Below are 23,249 nucleotides of genomic sequence, written 5' to 3'. Positions count from 1 at the left end.
TAACCCCCCCCAACCCCCACACCCTTGCATTTTCCGTGTTGTTGTCTCACTACCTGGAATTAACATGGATTGTTTGAGGATTTGCATAATTTAATTTACAGAACATGCCCACAACTTTGAAGGTTTTTTTTTTTAATTGTGAAGCAAACAACAAATAGGACAAAATAACAGAAAGTCAATGTGCAGAACTATTTACTCCCCTAAGGTCAATACTTTGTAGAGCCACCTTTTGCGGCAATCACAGCTCCAAGTCGCTTTGGATAAGTCTCTGAGCTTGCCACTGGGATTTTTGGCCTATTCATCCTTGCAAAACTGCTCCAGCTCCTTCAAGTTGGATGGTTTGCGCTTGTGAAAAGCAATCTTTAAGTCTGACCACAGATTTTCTATTGGATTGAGGTCTGGGCTTTGACTAGGCCATTCCAACACATTTACATGTTTCCCCATAACCACTCAAGTTTTGCTTTAGCAGTGTGTTTGGGGTCGTTGTCCTGCTGGAAGGTGAACCTGCGACCTAGCCTCAAATCAGGCACAGAGTGGTACAGGTTTTGCTCAAGAATATCCCTGTATTTAGCACCATCCATCTTTCCCTCAACTGTGACCAGTTTCCCAGTCCCGGCTGCTGAAAAACATCCCCACAGCATGATGCTGGGACCACCATGTTTCACTGTGGGGATAGTGTTCTTTGAGTGATGCGTTGGGTTTGCGCCAGACATAGCATTTTCTTTGATGGGTGAAAAGTTAAATTTTAGTCTCCTTAGACCAGAGCACTTTCCTCCATACATTTTGGGAGTCTCCCACATGCCTTTTGGCAAACTCAAAACGTGACATTTTTTGTTTTTTATTAAAAGTAATGGCTTTCTTCTGGCCACTTTGCCATAAAGCCCAACTCTGTGGAGCGTACTGCTTATTGTCCTCCTATGTACAGATACTCTAGTCTCTGCTATGGAACTCTGCAGCTCCTCCAGGGTTACCTTTGGTCTCTGTGCTGACTCTCTGATTAATGCTCTCCTTGCCCGGTCTGTGAGTTTTTGTGGGCGGCCGTCTCTTGGCAGGTTTGCTGTTGTGCCATATTCTTTCCATTTGGTTATGATAGATTTGATGGTGCTCCTGGGGATCATCAAAGATTTGGATATTTTTGTATAACCTAACCCTGACTTGTACTTTGAAACAACATTGTCCCTTACTTGTTTGGAGAGTTCCTTGGTCTTCATGGCAGTGTTTGGTTAGTGGTGCCTCTTGCTTAGGTGTTGCAGCCTCTGGGGCCTTTAAAAAAAGGTGTGTATATGTAATGCCAGATCATGTGACACTTAGACTGCACACAGGTGGACATCATTTCACTAATTATGTGATTTCTGAATGTAATTGGTTGCACCAGAGCTTTTTATGGGCTTCATAACAAAGGGGGTGAACACATACGCACATGCCAATTTTCTGTCTTTTTTTTATTTCTAGTGCAAAAAATAAAATTGCAGAGGCAATCAAATACCACCAAAAGAAAGCTTTATTAGGAAATAAAGGACGTCGATTTTTTTTTTTGGGTACAGGGTCGCATAACTGTGCAATTGTCAGTTAAAGTAACGCAGTGCCGAATCGCAAAAAAAGTGGCCTGGTGCTTATGGGGGAAAATCTTCCGATGGTTAAAGGATTTTGAGGGGGGGGGGGTGACAGGGAGTACAGACCCTGACCATGCTTCATTTAAAAACCCCAATCATGTGTGTGACTTGAGACATGGTTAGAAAGATGGAGTTAGCATTTTATTGTCTCCACAGTACTTATAGATACATAGATGGATGAAATCTGGATTTAAAATGCTTTTACTATTTGATCGTCTAACTTAACTGGCACGAAAGCTCTTGAAGGATATCCCAATTTAACTGTAAAAGCAGGCAATGCTGTGCACCATCGCACAAACTGATAGGTCTGGGGAAGACAGGGGCTGATGTACTGGGATTCGGATACTTCAAAGGAAAAGAGAGCCTCCGCTGCTGAATATACCATGTGTATGTGATATTATCAGTGTTCAGCTATAATCTACACATTACATACTCAACACCTGTAATTCAGGCTCCTCTTCTTTCAGTCACCTCTATGCCTCCAAGGACACCTTTGCAGTAGTATGAGTGACAAGAACAGTCAGAAGAATGGCTTCTGCATCAAGTAATCTCTATGGCTTCAGCTGTCTCTCATTAGTAGTTGTAGATACCAAACAGCTGTTGATGACACCAGAATTCAGAGACAAGTGCGATTACTGCCTGACAACCATTCCCTGAAACTACGAATTGCTAAAAAGCACCATTTTTACTTGATCCGTTTAAAGTCCAGCTGACTCCTAATACTACAGAAGGTGTTCCTTTATGCTGGAACCAACATATGCTCTTTAACCACTTCAATACCAGGCACTTAACCCCCTTCCTGCCCAGGCCAATTTTCATCGCACTTTAATCGACAACTGCGCGGTCATGCAACACTGTACCCATATTACATTTTTATCTTTTTTTTTCACATAAATAGAACTTTTTGGTGGTATTTATTCTTCACTGGGTTTTTTTATTTTTTTGCTAAATAAAACGAAGAAAAAAAAAAAAAGAAAATTTTGGGGAAAAGAGATAAAATCTTGCTGGGGGGATGGGTCCTTTGTTCCAGAGAGTCTTGATAGGTGAGATGTTAACCAGACTAATGGTGAATGTTCCAAAAGCACACTGTTAGTGCTATCATCGAGGGCAGCTCTTACAGGGCCGAAGTGAGATCCCACATGTAAGCAGAGTAAAGCGACGGCGCCACTCAGTGAAGCAGTAATAACAAATTTATTAAGCTCATATCAAGACTTGCATAAAAGCAAATAGTGGAGCGTCATGACCCAGCGTCCTTCCTAATTCACCGTGTACCCGTTGTGGAAGCTGCCAGCAGCCTAAACCAATCCGGGGGCTGAATCAAGAGTGTGGCTGCGGCGAACCGCATACCTCACAGAAGGACCGTCCGGCCATAGATGAGGAATGGGCGGGACGAGGAATGGGCGGTGGAATGGGCGGTTACCGGTTTCAGAGCATGCTCACAACAGCTCCTTCTGTGAGGTATGCGGTTCACCGCAGCCACACTCTGATTCAGCCCCGGATTGGTTTAGGCTGCTGGCAGCTTCCACAACGGGTACACGGTGAATTAGGAAGGACGCCGGGTCATGACGCTCCACTTTTTGCTTTTATGGAAGTCTTGATATGAGCTTAATAAATTTGTTATTACTGCTTCTCTGAGTGGCGCCTTCTCTTTACTCTGATTGCTAAGAAGGGACGATTGGATTTTTTTTCCCCCTTTAAGCTTGGAATGATGTCTGTAGAATCCATACCACAAAGTCCAAAACTCCAATAATAATAATAATCGGTTGTTGTGTATTTGCCAAAGGTGTACAGTGTTTGTTAGTTTGTGTTCTATTCGAAGGTGTTCTCTGCTCTTTTTTAATCTGTATGCTTTGTAAATATTGGTTCCCTATTGTTGGCATATGATGAGTCAAAGTATCCGGATATCCTATTTCAGTTGTACTCATCAGTGGCACAAATTACTGGATGTGTCACGTCTCATGATTTCCCTGTTTTTCATTGTAAAATAAATTCTCATAGTTCTCGTAAATCTCGGCCAATTCTTCAACTTCTAGGTGCTTTATGTGTTTTGGAGACTGCTGGGTCCAATCATTCTATAGATATTTACTCTGTACGGTGGGCAAAGTTGTGCCTACATCTTTGGTGCCGCATGCCAGATTTTAGGTGCCTTCTTGCTATTTATAAAAGGATCAGGCAGGAGCTATCTGTATTTATGAACAACCACATTGGAAACCATTCAAAAACCCATTTGACCACTTCCCACAAACTAGCGTACCTGTACGTTGGCCTGAAGAAGTGGTTGTACCGGGGTGATGACTGCAGCTAGAGGCACCACCCCGGTACCATTTTTTTTTTTTTGTAGAGCCGACGGTCGGCTTTCTTGTGATAACAACTAATGCCACTCAGCCATTATCACAGGGAGCAGGAGGGGACGATCTAATGCAGCTTCTAGTGCACACTGTGAGAAACTTGTATTATGCAGTGACATCAGAGTAAGCAATTTCAGTGCAGGACTGAAGATAAGGCTGGAGTCCATCTTTAACCCCATAATGCCGACATAACGCAAATTTGCATCCTTCACCTTCAAGGGGTTGTACCGGGGTGATGTCTAAAGCTGGATACACACTATACAACTTTTGTTGTTTGACTTCCTTTAGATTTACCTTCAACTATGTAATGCAAGGGCCTGCCTGATTGCATACAAATTGAAAGTGTTTAGGTTTGACCTCAAATTATATGGTTTTGGTAAATCTAAAGGAAAAAAATCTAAAGTAGATGGAATTGTGTGTATCCAGCTTTAGACCGGACGGTAGGCTTTCTTGTGATAACAACCAATGCAGCTAAAATGCCGCTCGGCCGTTATCACAAGCAGTGGGAGGGGACATCTCTTCCCCCTCCCACCGCCTTCTGCCGCTCTGCCTGGGTCTCCTGTCCCACCAGGAGACCCGAGCCACCAGCCAGCATGTCTGCTGGCTGGTTGGAGTCCTGAACAAAGCCGGAATCGGCGCTGATTGGTTCTCCGATGTAGAAACCCAGAAGTGATGTCATAACATCACTTCTGGTTACTGGAGCCTTAAAGGCGCCAGATTTTTTTTTAAAATGACCGTATGAAAAAGAGCCAAACTTGGCCTTTTGAATGCTTTTAAGTGCAAAGGAGGGATTTGGGGTCTTGTAGACCTCAGATCCCTGCATAAAGCGCACCTGTCACAAGGGATGTATACATTCCTTGTGAGAGGAATAAAAGTGTCAAAAAATAATATTTAAGGTACAGTGTAAAAATAAAAAATATAATAAGTGTAGCACCCTCCTATAGGTAGGTGCTAGGAAAAAGCATATATGTGGCCCTGTCTTCTTATCAGGAGGGCCTGATCATTTAGTTTGCCTGTCACATGTTTCCAGGTGTGATCTGTTGAGCCTGGGGAGTCTCCCCACTGTTTCCAATGAGGGCTCTTATTGGACAGTGAAGGAAACCTAGCCAATAGCACACCAGGGCTTTTAGCTGTCTCCGTGGGTGGAGTTGGCCGCAATGCACCCTGGGATGAGTTATAAGTCTGAGGGGAGCACGTGACAGGGTGTCTTTGGCGGGAAGCAGAGTCCCAGGAGAAGGATGACGGCCGTCTCTCCTCCTGTCAGAGCTAGAGAAGGTGTCCTGGGCAGTCAGCCTGGGGGAGGAAGGTTGAGCTGGGCTGCAGAGAGAGGGATCCAAAGTGCTGTGGACCGAGTGGAGCTGCTGGGCAGAAGTTTCGGGGAAAAACAGTGTTCGGAGTACTTGAAACCGCCCAGGGGTCTGCCTAGGAGAGGAGACCACTCCAGAAGGTCAAAGGGATCCAGGAGCCAGCTAACCAGTAGAGACGGCTTAGAGAAAGGGGGTGCCAGTGTCTAAGCCCTGAAGATAAGAGAGAAAGGCAGGGCGTTGGTGCGGGCCCTGAAGTGTTCAGCAGTGTAGCAGAAGAGTATACATGTAGTTACCTCAGCAAGGAGGAAAGAGGACTTCTTAATTCAGGAAAGCAGTCAGAAGTCAGTTCAGCGTTAACAGGCAGCAAGCCAGCATTGACCAGTATCCAGCCAGCGTCAAGTCAGCGCCAAACTGCATTTTTTATTTTCCCTAGCAATTTGTACATAGTTGAGCCAAAGGAGTATCCCACTCATCCCTTCTCCTATCCAAGTTACCAATAAATATAAAACCCAAAGATACTGGACTGGTGATTGTCTCAGTGCTCACACTTGGAGAAACATGCACAAAGGTATTTTTGTTGCACCCGGTGACCCAGGGGGACCCATATCCAGCAAAATGGCTGGGAATTGTGCTACATAAGAAAAAAATAAATAAAGCGCCCTATCCCTGGGTGCTCGTGCGCAGCAGCGAGCACATACGCAAGTCGTGCCCGCAAATGTAAACCGTGTTCAAACCACACATGTGAAATATCTCCGTGATCGTTCGAGCGAGAGCAATAATTCTAGGGCAAGACCTCCTCTGTAACTCTAAACCGGTAACCATTAAAAAATGTTTAAAGCGTCACCTATGGAGATTTTTAAGTACCGTAGTTTGTTGCCATTCCGCGAGTGTGCGCAAATTTGAATCATGACATGTTGGGTATCTTCTTGGCGTAACATCATCTTTCACATTATACAAAAAAATGTGGCTAACTGTACTGCGGTTTTTTTTTTTCTTTTTTTGTTAATGAATGTGTATTTCTTCCAAAAAAAATTGCACAAATACAGTGTGACATAATAAATATATATATATATATATATATATATATATATATATATTATGTGTTTGGGGGTTCTAAGTAATTTTCTAGCAAAAAATTATTTAAACGTGTAAGCAATAAGTGTCAAAAAAGGCTTAGGAATGAATGGGTTAATGAAACTTGCAGACAATGATACATTTTCCCTGCTTCTGCTGAAGCACAACTAATTTGCTGTTCATTGGCTCAGTCTCATTGCCCCTGCTGCTTCATGCCTGATATTTTTCCTAATGTATTTTTTACCATATTTATGGCTTGATCGACTCTAAATTGGAAGAATAAAAGCTACACAATAGAACAAGTATTTAAGTCCTTGCAGTTAGAGATGTCGGTGAAGTTTGTATATACAGAAATGGTTGGGGTATTTGCAGGGTTCTATTAGATATGGATATTGCTCAGTAGAGTGCCTGTAGTGCACAGCAGATTGGCGAGTGTCACATTACTTTAGAGCTGCGCATGCAATTTCCTGCAGGGAAAGTACATTGCTTTCTACTGTCTTTTTCAGCCATATCATCTTGCTGAGCTATTAATGTTTATTACTTGGGATCATGACAAAGCTTTTCTGCATGACCCTGTTTTAGAAATGTTATCCTGAGACTAGGCATTCTTTCCCAAGGCAGCAAATATTCTGCACCTGCTGATATAAAGATATAGAGAATTTGGGGGGAATTGGCAACTGGAAGATATGTATTGGCCCAAAGCTGTATAGACCGTCACTCAGATATGGAAGTTTGCACCAATCTCCCTCTGCCCTATTAAAAAAAAAAAAAAAGATTTAGTTATCTATTTTCTTTGTTCAGAAACAATACTGGTTGTAAAATTCATACGTTTATCAGTCCTCCATAAACACATTTTAATTAAAGTAGAACTATAGGGGAAAAAAATGTTCTATCATTTTGGATAGAGGGGGGGGAGGTTTTTTTTTTTTTTCACCATCTGTGGCTCATTGCAGAGATTTCCCTTCACTTCCTATCCCATAGCCAAACAGGAAGTGAGAGGAAATCCCTGTAAATCAAGGGAATTCCCTGGGGAACCCCAGGTTACCAGAAGTAGTGTACCCATTGGAAGATTCCCCTCTCTTACTTTTCTGGGGACAACCCAAAATTTGGATAATTTCCTTTTACTTTCACTTTCAATGATAATGGTGAACAGGACAAATCTAGAGGGTGAATCTCCTTGCACAGACAGCAATAAAAACTGACAGGTGTTTAAATCCCTCTCCACTGTACCCAAAACTAAAAAAAAAAAAGTTTTATCTTTAGTAATACTTTAAATCTGATCTCCATGTTTCATGTCCCTTTAAATCGTTTGGGCCAAGCTGGTCCAAACAAACTATTTACTGAACGAACAGGTGCGCTGTATTAACTGTATGTAGCTTCCGCTACATGCTGTATACAGCACTGTGTTTCAGCAGTGGGAATGAGACTTCCCTTCTAACTCATGGAGCAAAATAGTCAGAGTCAGGCTGAACAGCAATCAGCCATTCATGGGAAGCTTTGAATTAATACAAAGCTTCCTCTGATTTTCCCCTGCATTTCAGTTCGACTTCGTGTGCGATTTCATACATCTGTGTAGTTCATGTTTCATGTCCCTTTTAAAAAAGCTGGCCCTCCCGAATCGCACTCCCAAAGTCACCGAAAGTAGTATAGAAACAAATTTTGGGAATCGGTGAGGCACTGTAAAGTCTGCGTCACACTGATTTGGACGGTGCAGTTGGCTCCAATTTGACATGTCAAATCAGACCAATGTGAACGTGGGCTTAAGGGGAAGTATTTTTCTTGCACTTTTCAGGCAATTTTCTTTGATACAAAAGCACTTGAGAAAGTGTGAAATCAGCCTGGCAGGGTTATGTATTGTTTACAGTGAAATGACAAGGTAAAGCGGGCCACTAACCACTTCTGGGCCACCTTCCCGGGGAGATACTGCAGCAGGGTGGCCCTCCTCTCCGACATCGCGTACCTGTATGTGATTTTGTGCACTGGGTATAGGGCACACGCGTTCCACCAGCCCACTCCTGCTGTGATTGGACACAGCAGGAGCCAATCAGTGGGTCCATGGGAACTAATGTACGCTGGCACCCTGCAATCGTTCTCAGAGGCAGAACAGCGGTCTGTCTATGTAAACAAGGCAGACCGCCATTCTGTGAGAGGGGAAGATGGAGATCTTGTGTTTCTGCTAAGCAGGAACACAGACCTCTGTCTTCCCCCAGTCAAAGAACCTCCCCCACAGTTAGAAAGCACTCACTAGGAGCACATTTAACCCTTTGATTGCCTCTGATGTTAATCCCTTCCCTGCCAGTGTCATTAGTACAGTGAAAGTGCTTTTTTGAGCACTGATCACTGTATTGGTGTCACTAGTCCCCAAAAAGTGTCACTTAGTGTCAGATTTGTCTGCTGCAATGTCTTAGTCCTGCTAAAAATCGATTAACGCTGACATTACTAGTAAAAAAAAAAAAAAAAATTCCATGGATTGTAAGGAGCGGAATAGAAAATTGTTGGCCAAACAGCAGCTGAATCTAATCAGATGCAGCCCACTGTTCGGCTAAAGCAGACCATTGATGGCTTGAATCTCGGTTGGTTCAGCAGGGACCGGCTGAGATTAAATCCATGTATGGGCAGGCTGATTGTACCCAAGTCGATCCAATCGATCCAACCAGCATGTTGGATTACCATTCGATTATTGCCAGCAGCTATAGCCTCTAGCGATAGTCATTGTGTTCTCCCAGCAGGGACCTCTCCCTGCACCCCCTGCGGGGAGAACACAATAGCTCAGCAGGAAGGATTCTCCATCAACACAGTCCGTAGTTGTTGAAAAGAAAATCGCATAATGTGCCTAAGCTTGCAGGCTAAAGAAAGCTGTCAGTTGAACAGTGGCTTCATCCCATCAGATTGGGGTATTGTTTACATTTTCCTGCCTGGCGTCTTCTGTTTTTCAGGCGAAGGATGTCGGATGGGAGGGGCCCAGCAGAGCCACCCTCATAGCGCATTTCAACTGGCTCATTGTGGAGCGCTGGAAACTCATACCGCGTATGGCCAGCTTTAAGAAACCAATCAAAATTCTTTCAAATTGTTATTGATAGGCGCACAAAAAGCAATTCTGTATTTTGTGATTCTTTAAATTTCTATCGACTTAACATTTGACCTTGTTTGTTCATTACCTAAGTGAATATGCATTTTTAGAACGACTTCTTTGTACCAGAAATTCTGTTCAATACGTGGATAAGTGGAAGGCAGGTTGGAGCTAACAATCATTTGCTTTAGAAAGGGGGAGTGTCTCTGCGGTACTGATTAGGATGTCTAATTATGTTTCTTTTTAATATTGATTGCGTCCTTGCTGGTCCCAAGTGCTTTCATAGCTCTGTCATCAATCATTTGTGCTGTTGCTTAGGAATGATGCATGGACTTTTTTTTTTTTTTTTTCCTTCTCCCAGCTAATCAGCCGAATCATTTAAAGGGATATTCACAATTTCTGTTGCACAGAATGGTGTGCTTTGGTCAGTCTGGTTTTGCTGCTTTTGTAGAGGTTTCAGGATTTTTTTATATAGTGGACGGTAGTGAATTATCCGCATTGGATTATTAGATTTCACACCTGAATTGGAACTATACCCCAAAAAAAGTGAAAATATATTGCAGCTTAAATGTCCTTAGATGTGGGGGCTGCATGCATTTTTTTTATTTCACAAGCCAAGAATATTTTAAAAGAAAATACTTCTTGATCTTAGCAGAAAGGCAATACCCTTGTCACTGTGTAAGCTGCTATTCCTGTTACCCCCTTTGTAATGCAGGTTAACAAAGGCAGACATGCATTAAAGTGTTTCCTGGGTGGAAACCATGGCTGCCTCCTTAGATACAGTGGAGGCGTGAATTTTAGATACAGTGGAGGAGTGAATTTAGCCACAGTTGTACAGGAAGCGTTTTATTTGCAGTAATGCAGGCACCTTTATCTAAAGGTTGGTTAACGGCAATATATTACATTTTTTGTTTTTGGGTTTCCACTTTATAAAACTCTGGCCCGACCGCATCTGGAGTATTCTGTCCAGTTCTGGTCGCCAGTCCTCAGGAGAGATGTGTTGGAGCTGGAGAGAGTCCAGAGAAGGGCAACTAAACTGATTAGGGGATTGGAGGACCTTAACTATGAAGAGCGTCTGCAATTGCTTGATTTATTCTCCCTGGAGAAGAGACGTCTGAGGGGGGACATGATAGCAATTTGTAAATATCTTAATGGGGATCTCAGCTTAGAAAAAAAACTGTTCATTCGAAGGAATTGCATGAGGACTCGTGAGAAAGCGTTTTAACCTCAGGCAACGAGGAGGGTTCTTTACTGTTAGGGCTACAAGATTGTGGAATTCTCTACCACAAGAGGTGGTTTCTGCGGGTAGTATGGTGGCTTTCAAAAGACTCTTAGACTTACATCTCAAGGATCAGGACATTAAGGGCTATGGGAGATGATTACAGCCACGCACACCTACACAGGTTGAACTGGATAGACTGTTGTCTTTATTCAACCTCACCTACTATGTAACTATGTAACTTGAAATTTTGGAAAGTTTAAAGATACCACCAAAAAGTTCTATCTGTCTCAAAAGAATGATAAAAATTTCATATGGGTACAGTGTTTCAAGACTGCACAATCGTCATTCAAAGTGCGACAGGTGAAAGTGCGCGGTAGGCAGGTGGTTAAAGCGGAGTTCTGGCCACAAAAACATTTTTTACATAAAAATACCCCCCTAATCCTAAACGATCGCCAATTACACTAACACTAACCCCACATTACAGTACAGTACAGTTATGGAATAAAGATACATTTTTACCTTTTAAAATTGATTGCAGAGCGTGGCCATCTCCGGTGTGGGCATCTGAAGCCTTGGTGTCCCCCGCTGTGTCCCTCTTCCGGGTTCCTGGCTACCCAGAATGCTGATCGCAATCTCGCGCATGCGCTGTAGATTGCGATCGGCAATCAGAGGAGCTGCCGGCCATTCCCATTGCATCCTGGGATTGATGACACTCCTCTCCCAGGACGCAATGCAAAGGAGGAAGTGACGTCAGGGCCACGGCCGCATAAGGAGGAAGAGGAAGGAAGGTAAGTTAATTTTCATTAAAAACAAGGTAAGTGAAACAAAAAAAAATATTAAGTATCCAATTCTTTTTCAGGTTTTTTTAATCTAACTGATGCTGCAAAGTTAATTTTTAGTAAGTGGTAGTGTCCGCGCTATGGAGAAATAAATAGAATGGCTGCTGCCTACCTCAAAAATATAGACTGTGAAGTCAATATTCAAGAAATGTAGAAGGTGGCTGCCTATAGGTGTATATAAGATGTGAATATAGCAGTAAATGGTAATAACTTATACACAGAGGTTAAAACATGTATAAATACTCCAAATGAACATCATCAATAATATAAATATAACGTGCAATAGTGTAAACAGTATATAAGTAAAACAATCACACAAAGGAATATATTTATCAAAAGAACATATGTGAAGTGTTCCTTGATAAAGGTGACCAAATAGAGTGAAGGTACTGGCCTGTAAGCTATTTATTATTCACCAAGAAAAAGAAAAAAGTGGCTGAAACAGATCCATGTATCTCAGCTGAAAATGGTACGGTGATGTAACAGTATAGTGATTCCAATATAAGTGAATATAGAAAATAGAAGATCGGGGTGTAGGTGATTCCAAAACAAATGGAATAGCTTGCCAGAAAAGAAAAGAAAATAGGTGCAGAAAGGTCTTGGGATAGACCAGTGAAATGAATAATAGCCACAATTATATTAAATAGTGGTGAATGAATAATTTCAATAAAGGTGCTATAGTGCAAAAGGTCCTGATTTAAAAAAAAGTCAATCATGGGGACCCGTGAGCAAAATAGTGAGCAAAAAAATATTTTTATAACCAAAAAGATCTAATAATGGTTATCTGTGTTCAAGCTCAACAAAATACTAGGTGAAAGAGTCCATATAGTTCACAAAAAATAAATTAAAATTAAAATATCCGACTCCGTGGGTGATTCTTGAGGTGCTCCAGGTGCCTAAGTGCCGGGTTAGTAAAGGGGGGGAGCACTGTTTCCTCACCCGGCACTTAGGCACCTGGAGCACCTCAAGAATCACCCACGGAGTCAGATATTTTAATTCCCAGATCTTTGTCACACATAGGTTCCCATGGCCCAATCGTCATCAGCATTCCCTCCTCTCCCCTGCAGCAGCGGCTCATTGATACAGGGGAGCTGGAGCTGCATGATCAGATCACCAGACTAGAGTAAATTAAAAAGGGGGAGGGAACAATTTTGACAAGAGTTAGATTTGGGGTCTTCCACTTTAACCAACCCTAAGGCACAGACCTTATTTTTTTTTTAATAAAAAAAAAAAAAAAAAAAATTGTACCAATTTGGACAAATTTTGGGTTTGTTTAGAAAGCAACACAGCAGTTTCACTTTACAGTACTGGCCTGATTTGCAGAGCCCTGAATGTAGTTTTGTTTATCCATTCCTAGTAAATTTTATATATATATATATATTTTTTTTTTAAGCAGATGACTTCCACCACTTCATGCCTATTATACTTTACATATTAGTCATTTTTTTCTTGGCTAAACATTGTCATGTGAGAAAGTTGCATGTCTGTGTGATGTGTCATGATAGGGTGGTGGCGTCTTGTACATTGCAAAAGCTTGCAGGCAGATACAGCTTCATTATTCCCTTCAAAGCAGGTGTTATCCGAGGAATTGCATAAAATCAACACCACATTAATATTTAACCTATTAAAATAAATTGTTTGATTTAATGCATTTATTAATCACTTAAAGAACCCCCCCCCCCTTATTTTTTTTCCACATCTATAGCTATATTTTGCCCAAAAAACATACTTCTACTACCAACAATGTTCTGTAGAGATCTGCCGCTCCACTGCAGCACACCAGGCATCTTCTTCTGATGTCATCAGAGGGGCTGACTCTCTAATCCAGGTTCTTGCAGCAGGTTCATGTGTGTCAATACAGGGTTGGTTGTGAAAACCATGAAGAGACGGCTGTCCCCCCGATATTGCAATGCATATGCCGTAAAGTACTCTGTAACCTCCTGGGAAACAAGCATCCCAGGAGGCTGCAGGCAATTGTATAATGGCACTTTTCCACTGCAAGTACCGGCTCGGCTCTACTCGGCCCTGCTTGGCCCGGTTTGCTTTTCCACTGCTGGTACTGCATGGTACAGTGTTGCAACGGTTCGGTACGGTATGGTTTGCTTTTCCACTAAAGTAGTACTAAAGTTAAGTGGGTGGGATAACAACGGGGTGGGTGGGATTCTCTGACCAATCATTGGCTAGTAGTAACTGCATGCAAAGGATTGTGGGATATGGTACCGGATATGGTACCTCTTGGAACCACAATCGAGGTGGTACTGTTTTTGAGAGCCGTACCGTTCGGTTCCATGCAGTGGAAAAGCGCCACCGAACCGTTCCTACACCATACCATGTGGTAGCAGCAGTGCAAAAGCGAGCCGAACCGTTCGGTTCCATGCAGTGGAAAAGCGCCATAAGTAATTCTCACTTTGACGAAACACCAGTAAGTGCTGTTAGGGGTTCCTGAGAATGGTATTATTCAAAAATAAATAAATGTAGATTGCCAATTGTGTGGGGGGGGGGGGCAGGAAGGGAATGGGAGAATGTGGATGGGGAGGGTGAAAGACCACTTAGTATTTGGTATACTAGTGAGTTGTCTACACCAACATAATCACAGTTAATATACAGGTTTTGAAGGTCCAGCCCAGGGTTCTCCTAACTTTTTTTTTTTTAAGAAAGGGCCAGTTTACTGTCCTTGAGACTTAGAACGGTCAGACTGGCCATTGGGAGTAGAAAAAGGCCCACATATTGGGAGTCAATGGAGGTAAAAAAAATGATAGTACTTGTGACCAGTAGGAGTAGTACAATCGTCCCTCATAATTGGTATCAGGGAGAGAAATTGTGCTTCATCTTTGGTGTCAGTAGAATAGTGTTGTACCATTCATATCAATTTAAAGAATAGCTCCCCATCGTCTGTGTCGGTGCAAGGAATTCTGCCCCATTGTTGGTGTCAGTGCAAGGAATATTGCCTCATCATTCATTAAAGGTGAAGTACAGCCAAAGTTCGTTTGGCTGTACTTCTCCTGTGGATCACAGGAGTGCAAATTCGGTCCAGGCTCCGTGTCATCACGACCACAGAGTCTGGATCCGCCTAGATCACTGGACTGATAACCAGCTCAGCCTCTCATTGAGTCTCTGAGAGCCTGAGCCAGCCACTCCCGCCTTCTCCACAGCTCAGTGCTCAAGTGAGCTGGGAGGGAGCAGAACACCTAGGTAAGTAAAATTAAAAAAAAAATATATATAAACCCATACTTCTCTCAAACCATAGAAATACAGAAAGAAATGTCAGACCAAAACCGGATGAGAGTCCAGGATGATTTTGTTAACGGTAATATAAAAACAGCCCTAGGTGACACCACTAACCCTTGGCTCAACACGAGATAAAACTTGGATGGACACAGAAAACGGTGGCTTCATGGATTTATTATGGAACCAGTTTTGAACTCTCCATTTGACCGCAGTTGCCGAGCAGCAAAGGAGGAGGAACAGTGCCCCAAGGGCTGTAAAGAGCAAGCAAAGGACCACAGTTTGGAGACCACTGATCTAGACTACTTCCTTTATCACTGAAATAAAGAGACAGAATGGACACTAAAAAAAAAAATCAAGCTTAAAATGATCTAGTTTTCTGTGTTGTTGGGTGTTTATGATGATATTTGGGTTTTTTTTTTTTTTTTTTTCTTTTGTATGATCTACAAAGTTTAAAATGCATGTTTTCATGTTCCTAGGAATTTCTTTTATAATCTGTGGAGCACAATGTCCTTATGGTATATTTCTAACACTAACCTAGTACTGGTTCAGTACTTGACCAGAGGTGATACATTAGGTATAGTTACACCAATTTTTAAAAGGCTGATGTAAAATCTTCATCTTCATCAATCTTCCCTGTCCAGGGAAACTCTCCTCTCAGTGGAAATAGGTGTGTACGTTTCATCTAGACCAGGGGTCTCTAAACTTTTCAAAGAGCAAGTTTAATGTCCTTCAGACTTTGGGGGGGGGGGGGGGGGCAGGTTGTAGCCAGCGAGGTTAGAAAATGTCCCGTGTCTGGCATCAGTGAGAGAAAATATGGCCTCAGGGTTGGTGGCCAGTAGGAGCCCCATCATTGGTATTGGCGAGAGAAATACTCCCGCATCATAGATATTAGTGAGAGGAATAGTGCCCCATCATTAGTGTCTGTGGAAAGAAATGCCACACTATTGGTGTCAGTGGGAAGAATAGTGCCCCATATCATTGAGAGGAATCGTGCCCCAAGGGCCAAATAAAGGCCAGCAAAGGGCCACCGTTTGGAGACCATTGATGTAGACATGTAAAACGTTTTCCTTTTTGTGCCTAGAACATGCGTACTACAAACTTTATGAATTTTCCATAACAAAAACCACATTCACAGTTAGTCCCCGTTCACACTAAGGCGACCTGTGAGGCGACCTGGTCGCCTCACAGGTCGCCGTAGGTCGCCTTCCATAGGGAAGCTGCGGACCCGTTCTAATAGGAGCGACACAAGTCACTCCGACTTAGAAAAAGGGTCCGGAGCTTCTTTGGGGCGACCCGGAGGCAACCGCCATAGACTTCAATGTTATGAAGTCCGTGGCGGCCGCTCCGAGGTCGCCCCCCCCAAGTCGGAACGCGGCAATGTGAACGGGGCCTTAGAATAATAATTGTTCTAGAAAACAATTTTCATCTTGCTGCCTTGATTTTTCTAGTCGCTATGGTCAAACAATTTCTGATTTCACCCCATTAACCAATGGAAAATTAACTGAACATAAAATACAAAAAATAAAATGTTCTAACAAAATGCTATTGCTGTATGGACAGCTTTACTTTGTACAGGTTAATGGCAGGTAGGCAGATATCAGAGAGAGTGAGTCCCTAGTATTAAAGGGGAACTAAATCGAAAGGGGTGCACAGAATGGGGTTTTCTGTCTAATAAGTGAAATCATAGAAACTTTGCACTACCTGTTCCTAGGCAAAACTTTTAGTCTTAAATTTTGAAAATGGTTGATAAATCCACTTTATTGCCAAATAAGTTTTTTCAGGGACGCAAAATACAGTAATCCAAAAGAGCCTGGTTTGTGTATAGATTTTGCTCATTCGGTTTTTTTTTTTTTGTTCCCCTACAATTCCATATGTATCGTTTGGGAGATAATCCTTTCGGTCAACAGAGCTCACAAAATACCATATAGGCCGTGAAACTGTGCATTTGTCTTGGTGGGAATTGGACAGATATTTCTTGTTACCTTTCAAGGACTGTAAACATTGCAGATTGTTGTGTCTATTTGGACAGTCCTTAGTCAACATAAGATAAGTGTATACGGTCCTCCATGGCAACAAGCATTGTCCCACTGGGCACAACACACAAAAGCCTGCACAGGAGTAACCTCAACTAAACAGGTCATGACTATATACCTGTATATACATTAAACCTTGGATTGAGAGTAACTTGGTTTGAGAGTGTTTGTTTTTACAAGACAAGCACATTTTTTTTTTTTATAAATGTTCACTTGATAAACAAGCAATGTCTTGATATACATGTAGCGTCATGTCACAACTGAGTATAAAAGAGAAGAGAGGCGCCTCTAAGTGTAGCAATATGGTTCCATTTAATGAGGGTACAATATTTAGCAACTCTTCTAATCCCCTTGTGGAGGCGCCATTTGTGGATGGACATTTTATGGTTGCATAACCTATCCCATTGCTATAATCTTTTTATATGGACTATAAACTGAGGGACTTCTGGATAAAGGGTTGTGGAACAAATCATCTAAGTTACCATTATTTCTTATGGGGAAATTTGCTTTGTTATAAGAGTGCTTTGGATTACAAGCTTGTTTCTGGAACGAATTATGCTCGCAATCCAAGGTTTTACTCTATTTTATAATTGTGCTTACAGTATTGATTTCATTTAAAAAAATGTCAAGAATTGAATTTTACTGGAATTCTGCATCTTAGTTTTTCTATGCAGCTCATTGAATAGTTTCACTTTTACAGATGTTGTTTTTAACGTATCCTCCATCTCCTTCCTTGTAGCCTGCACACGAACATACCTTGATTCTACTATTCCATACATTATAATTTTATTTTTTTCCCCTGTGTAGCTCTGCATGGTCCCCTGTACAGCCTTTGCAAAAATAACATCCATTGTAGGTCTTGCACCAAGTGCATATGGAATCCATGGCCCCATTCATTTCTATGGGGGCCGCCGTGAGTAGGCACCATCCACAGGAATGAATGGGGCTGTGGACCCTGCTTGGGATGTTCTTGCAAAGACAATGCTGGTCCTGGCAGGGCTGCACAGTGAAGAACGGCAATGAAGGCATGTTTTTTTAGTATGTTGGCCAAACTGGGGGGGAATATTTAAAGTGTATGTTTCGCTAAAACATATTTTCTTAGAAGGGTACGAGTAGAATAACTGTCAGGCACACTCTTAGTACACAGTCAAAGATTTGTCCTCACTTCCTGTCCCGTTGAAAACGTCTTACCCGACTTGAAAGGGGACTTTTCCAACGGGCTAGGACCCCTTCAGATTTGGGTTTATCTCTGTTGCAGATTTTCCTTTACTTTCTGTCCTGCTGACAATGGTTTCACCGTACAGGAAGGAAAGAAAAATCTTTGTGACGGAGCCCCAAATTTCAGTAAAACTGACTAGAGCTCCCTTTCTCACCTTCTCCAAAACTAGAAAAAAATGTATCGTGACTTTCACTAAAGGACATCACTAAGGCCTCGTAAACATAGGTGCACCTAAAGTTTATATTGCTGTGTGTGTGCCCCGGTTACATAGATTCACGATCTTCATTTGTCCTGTTTATTACGATCAGAAGTGTAATTAAAAAAAAAAAGCAATTTTGGGTTGACATTAGAACACAAAGGGGAGGGGAAGAGGGAAAAACTTCCTAAAGGGAACACTAGTTCTGGTGACACACCAGGATTTACTCCTTTTCGGAGGGAATTCCTCTCACTTCCTGTTTTGGCTATGAGACCTAAGTAAAGGGAAATCTTTCCAATGGGACACAAAAGGCAAAAAATAAAAAAATTGACTGGGGTTTTATTTCCCCCTTACTCCAAAATATATGAAAAAGTTTTGCCTTTTAGTTACACTTTAAGCGTACACCCATGTGAAGGCCCTGTTTGCCTGTACGGGGATGCACAGTTGTCCCCATGCCTCCACATGCAGACAGTCTCATTCAAGTCAATTGGGATGCAGCGGCTGCATGGACGCAGCCTTTACTACCGATTTGACATTGCGTGGGTGCGTGTCCCCGAATACAGACATGTGAGTTTGGGGAAACACACATGTACAGATTTTAAAATTGGGAGCAGAGGCTATGTCCATGCAGCTGCTGCATCCCAATTGACTGGAATAGGACTGCCTGCATGTGGAGGCATGGGAAAACGCATGCAGCCCTCACAAGGGTGCACGCTTAAGTACGCCAATGTGAATGAGGCCTAAAGGTAAAGTTGAACCTTGAAGGGTTTTTCCACATGCTATTCATGTATGAATGCCGGATTTTCCTGGCAGAAAGTTCCTGTGCAAAAAAACACAAGTGTGGTCTCTATAGTGTGTGCATTTTTGTGTATATGTACATAAAGATTGCCAAATATTACAATAATATATTCTACTATTTAAGGGGGAGGTGAGATTTATGTTTGTTTGTTCACACGTGATTTTTTTTTTATTTTTTATACTACTCCTAAACACAAGAAAGAAAAGAAAACTGGGCGAACATTTTCATCCGAGGAATGATCGTACAATTTTCTGATAGTGTGTACACAACTTTCAACAGCCACTTCCGAACGAAAACATCTGAAGGGACAAACTCCAAAATTTTTCTCGAACCGGAACAGAACGAGCGATTTTCGTTTTAATCTGTACCGTTTTTGTATAATATTTGTACAAGAAATTTCGGATCCTAAAGTAGGGTTGCCACCTCATCCCCTTGAAGTGATTGTAAAATCTCATTTAAAAAACCCCCAAAAAATACATGTTATACTTGCCGCCTCCTGCTGTTGGTTTTGCAAAGAGCAGCCTGGATCCTCCTCTTCTCAGGTCCCTCCTTGCCACTCTTGGCCCATCCCTCCTGTCGAGTGCCCCCACAGCAAGCAGCTTGCTATGGGGGCATCCAAGCCGAGTCACAGCTCCCTGTGTCCATTCAGACACGGAGCTGCCGTTCGCCCCTCCCCCGCCCCTCTCGTGATTGGCTAACTGACTTTGACAGCCACGGGAGCCAATGGTGCCTGGGTTGTGTCTCAGCAAATCAGGAGGGAGAGTCCTGGATGGCCGAGTAAAGCCCTGTACACATGCAACGATTATCGGCCGACCGATCGTCTGTCTTTTGTCCAGAGTGGTGTTTTGGTTGGAATGTGCCTAGACTGCACACGAATTTTCTCGCCCAACAAAAATCTACTTCAGAAGTGATGTCATGTGTTGGTTTGATTTCTTTGTGTTCTTTATTCTCTGAGCATGCCCAGTCTTGCTCATAAGATTTTTCCCGGTCGAAATCTGTACTGACTGCACGAAAATCGGACGTGTTTTGACGGCCAACAAAAATTTTATACTCTGCACACCAGATTTTATTCGGCCGAAAAGTCTGAGTCGGTTGTCGGAAGCATCATACTAACAAGCCGAAAATCGGCAGATCGGACGTTGGACGAAAATTCCCTGCCAATTTTCGATGCGCGTGTACGGGGCTTAACTCATGGACATCGCTGGACAGAGATGGGGCTCAGGTAAGTATTAGTGGATGCTGGGGAGGCTGCTACACCCAGAAGGTTTTTTATCTTAATGCATAGAATGCATTAAGATAAAAAACCTTCTGCCTTTACAACTCCTTTAGAAACAAACACATATTAATTACTCTGGTTTTGTGGCTGATTTAATGCAGATAAGGCACTAGGTGAATTTATTTACCAGTTTAATCGACTACAGAAACTGTGTAAATGTGTTCCATTTTAAAGGGATGACTTGGCGAAAGATTGCGCATGATCAGAAGCATCAAATACCCCAAAAAAAGCTTTTCTCTTACGTCCTCCGACAGTCGCCGCCACCTCTAAGTCATCACTATTGGGTATTGACTTCCGCTCCGCAGGAGTAGCTAGGCAGAAAGAAACTGTTGTCGTGTGAGAATTTTCATACATTATTTCTATCTTCTGTTCCGACTTGCTGTAAAGCATCGAGGAAAACCAATCGTTCGCCTGATTTTCTCATAGTGTGTACGGGGCATAAAAGTGGTGCTTTTTTTTTTTTTTTACTGTTCTTTATGAACCATTGTCTACAGGCCCATTAAAAGCAATTGACAGATATCGGATCCGTTTTAAAAAAAAATCTTAAATGCCACGTTGGCTTTCTGGAGCCTGTATGCGAGAGACCTTTATTGTGTTAAAATGTCTGCTATTGGTTTTGCTGCATCAGTTATCAATAGTAAATAAATGTGTGGCTGTACGTTATTCATTTTTTTTTTTTCTTCTCTTCTTTAGATCAGAAGATCGGAACACAGCTGTTGTCCTAGAGTTTCACTACGCCTAAAAACATCCTAACATCTCCCAATGGAGATTCTTGCAGCGGCTGCACTTTTGACAGTGAGATGAGTTATCTGCTCATGTGTGAAGGATGGCAGTCACCTGGACTTCAACGAGGAGTCGGCTACAGAGCTGACATGCAAAATTCTCAAGGACATTGACCCTCAAATCTGCTCTGCATTTAATAATAGGGACAGAAGAACAGCAAACCAACGCAAACTTAATTTATTAATTTTTTTTTTAACTACGAAAAAAAAAAATCTTGCTGCTGCTTAGTTTACAGGTAATAGACTAAAGCTATGAAACAACATAATGAAACAGGAGTATTTAATCCAAGGCTAAAAACCTCCTAGAAAACTCACAATAAGTGTCTTCAAGGTGTAATTCAACGGTTTCAAAATATCAGTTACCCAATATGGATTTTTCTGCACAAAATCGCTACCAAAGGAAACTGTAGTTTCAACTAGTATTTATTTAACAATGGTTTTAGGGATTTTTATTTTATTTTTTTTGGTTTGTTTCTAAATCCTAATGTGAACTTCATGTATTTACTAGATTACATGAACTTTTTTCAGGCTCTGTATTGGTTGATTTTATCCCAAACTTAGTAAAAACCTATTTTATTTTTAAAGTTTGTTTTCTTTACTGTATTGCAGTGCCTTTTTGTTTTCAGCGTGTCTGCTTTCTGAAAATAAATGAAGGTACATAGAAGTCAAATTCATATTTTGAATTGAAATGGTCTAGGGGTCGGTTTATACCAGAATTGCACAGGAATGCTGCCCACAGTGTGATTTGGCAGACTATTAACCACTTTACCACCGGAGGATTTTGCTGTCTTACGTCCAGGCCACTTTTTGCGATTCGGCGCTGTGCGACTTTAACTGACAATTGCGCAGTCGTGCGACGCCTTACCCAAACAAAATTTACGTCCTTTTTTTTCCCACAATCAGAGCTTTCTTTTGGTGTTATTTGATCACCTGTGCGATTTTTTACTTTTTGCGCTATAAACAAAAAAAAGTGTTTATTTTGGAAAAATAACAATATTTTTAACATTTTTTTATATGAAATTCCCCCCCCAAAAAATGTAAAAATCAAAATGTTTTTACATTTTTGGCCAATTTGTATTCTGCTACCTATGTTTGGTAAAAAAAAATCACAATAAGCGTATTTTGATTGGTTTGCGCAAAAGTTATTACGTTTACTAACTAAGGGAAAGATTCCTGTCATTTTTGGTGGTTTTTTTTTTTTTTTTTTTTTTTTGAGTAATGGCGGCGATCTGCGTTTTTTTTTTTTTTTTTGCGGGACTGCGACATTGCGGCGGACAGATCGGACCCTTGACTGACATTTTTGACACTTTTGGGGGTACCAGTGACATTACTACAGTAATCAGTGCTATAAATATGCACTGTTACTGTAAAAATGACACTGGCAGGGAAGGGGTTAATTTTATTGGCAAGGGAGGGGTTAATGTATGCCTGGTGCTTACTGACGTGTGTGGGGGGAGGTGACTGAGTGATACAGGGACAGATCGCATGTTCAGCTATGCTGAACCCTGCAATCTGTCACTGTTTACACAAGCGGGCGGATCTCCAAACTCGATTCCCCGACGATCGGGGAAGAGAGGCGGCGATCGCCGCTGCTCCTCCCCTGGCCCGACTCCCGCTATGACTGAAAACAGCGGGAGCGCGCCTCCGGTGGCGCGCGAGTGCCGCCTACAGGGGGAGGAGTCCAGCGACGTAGGTCTACGTCGCTGGACGGAATCGAGCCACTTTGCCGCAGTACAGTCCCAGTGACTGGTCGGCAAGTGGTTAATTTGAATGGGCTACAGATGGCACCGGACTGCACAAAAAGTGGTGCATGCACTACAAAAAAGGATGGCGCACCAAATCAAATGGTACTGCAGTGCCATGTGATCTGGTGTCCGCAGACACTCTGCTTTTGGGGTGCCTTTAAGTTATTGGCATCTGCAAAAGATCAGGCAGTGCATTTTCAAGGCAGTGTGGGAAACATGCATGGAATGCACCTTTTCCTGCACCATGTTCCTGTGAGGACCGGCCTGGAGTGAACGTCATCACCCACCCAGGCATTCTTGGTGCCATTTGGAGATGCTATTCTTTATCAAGCTTTTAAAGGTCAACCCCCCCCCCCCCCCCTAACAAAATGAGTGAACATTTTACAAAGATGCACAGATTTAAATTTTTTTTTTCTCTGTAGGACATTTGGGTCTGCCTATATGCCTGGCTAATACAACTCCTAGTTAGCAACTCCCATGTCCTGACTTGTTGCTAGG

General features: G+C 42.2%; 1 protein-coding gene across 1 annotated transcript in view; it reads left to right on the top strand.

The window, feature by feature from the left end:
* Nucleotides 1-21,590, top strand: part of PWWP2B (PWWP domain containing 2B) — a 65,774-nt gene extending 44,184 nt beyond the window's left edge. Inside the window, exon 3 of the mRNA XM_082267566.1 lies at nt 20,918-21,590. The gene's annotated coding sequence lies outside the window, so the exon portion shown is untranslated. The remainder of the gene's footprint in view (nt 1-20,917) is intronic.
* The last annotated feature ends 1,659 nt before the right edge of the window (nt 21,591-23,249 follow it).

Source organism: Pelophylax lessonae, assembly GCF_965119305.1.
Source record: "Pelophylax lessonae genome assembly, chromosome: 9".
Taxonomy (NCBI): domain Eukaryota; kingdom Metazoa; phylum Chordata; class Amphibia; order Anura; family Ranidae; genus Pelophylax; species Pelophylax lessonae.
This window is presented reverse-complemented; position numbering and strand designations above follow the sequence as displayed.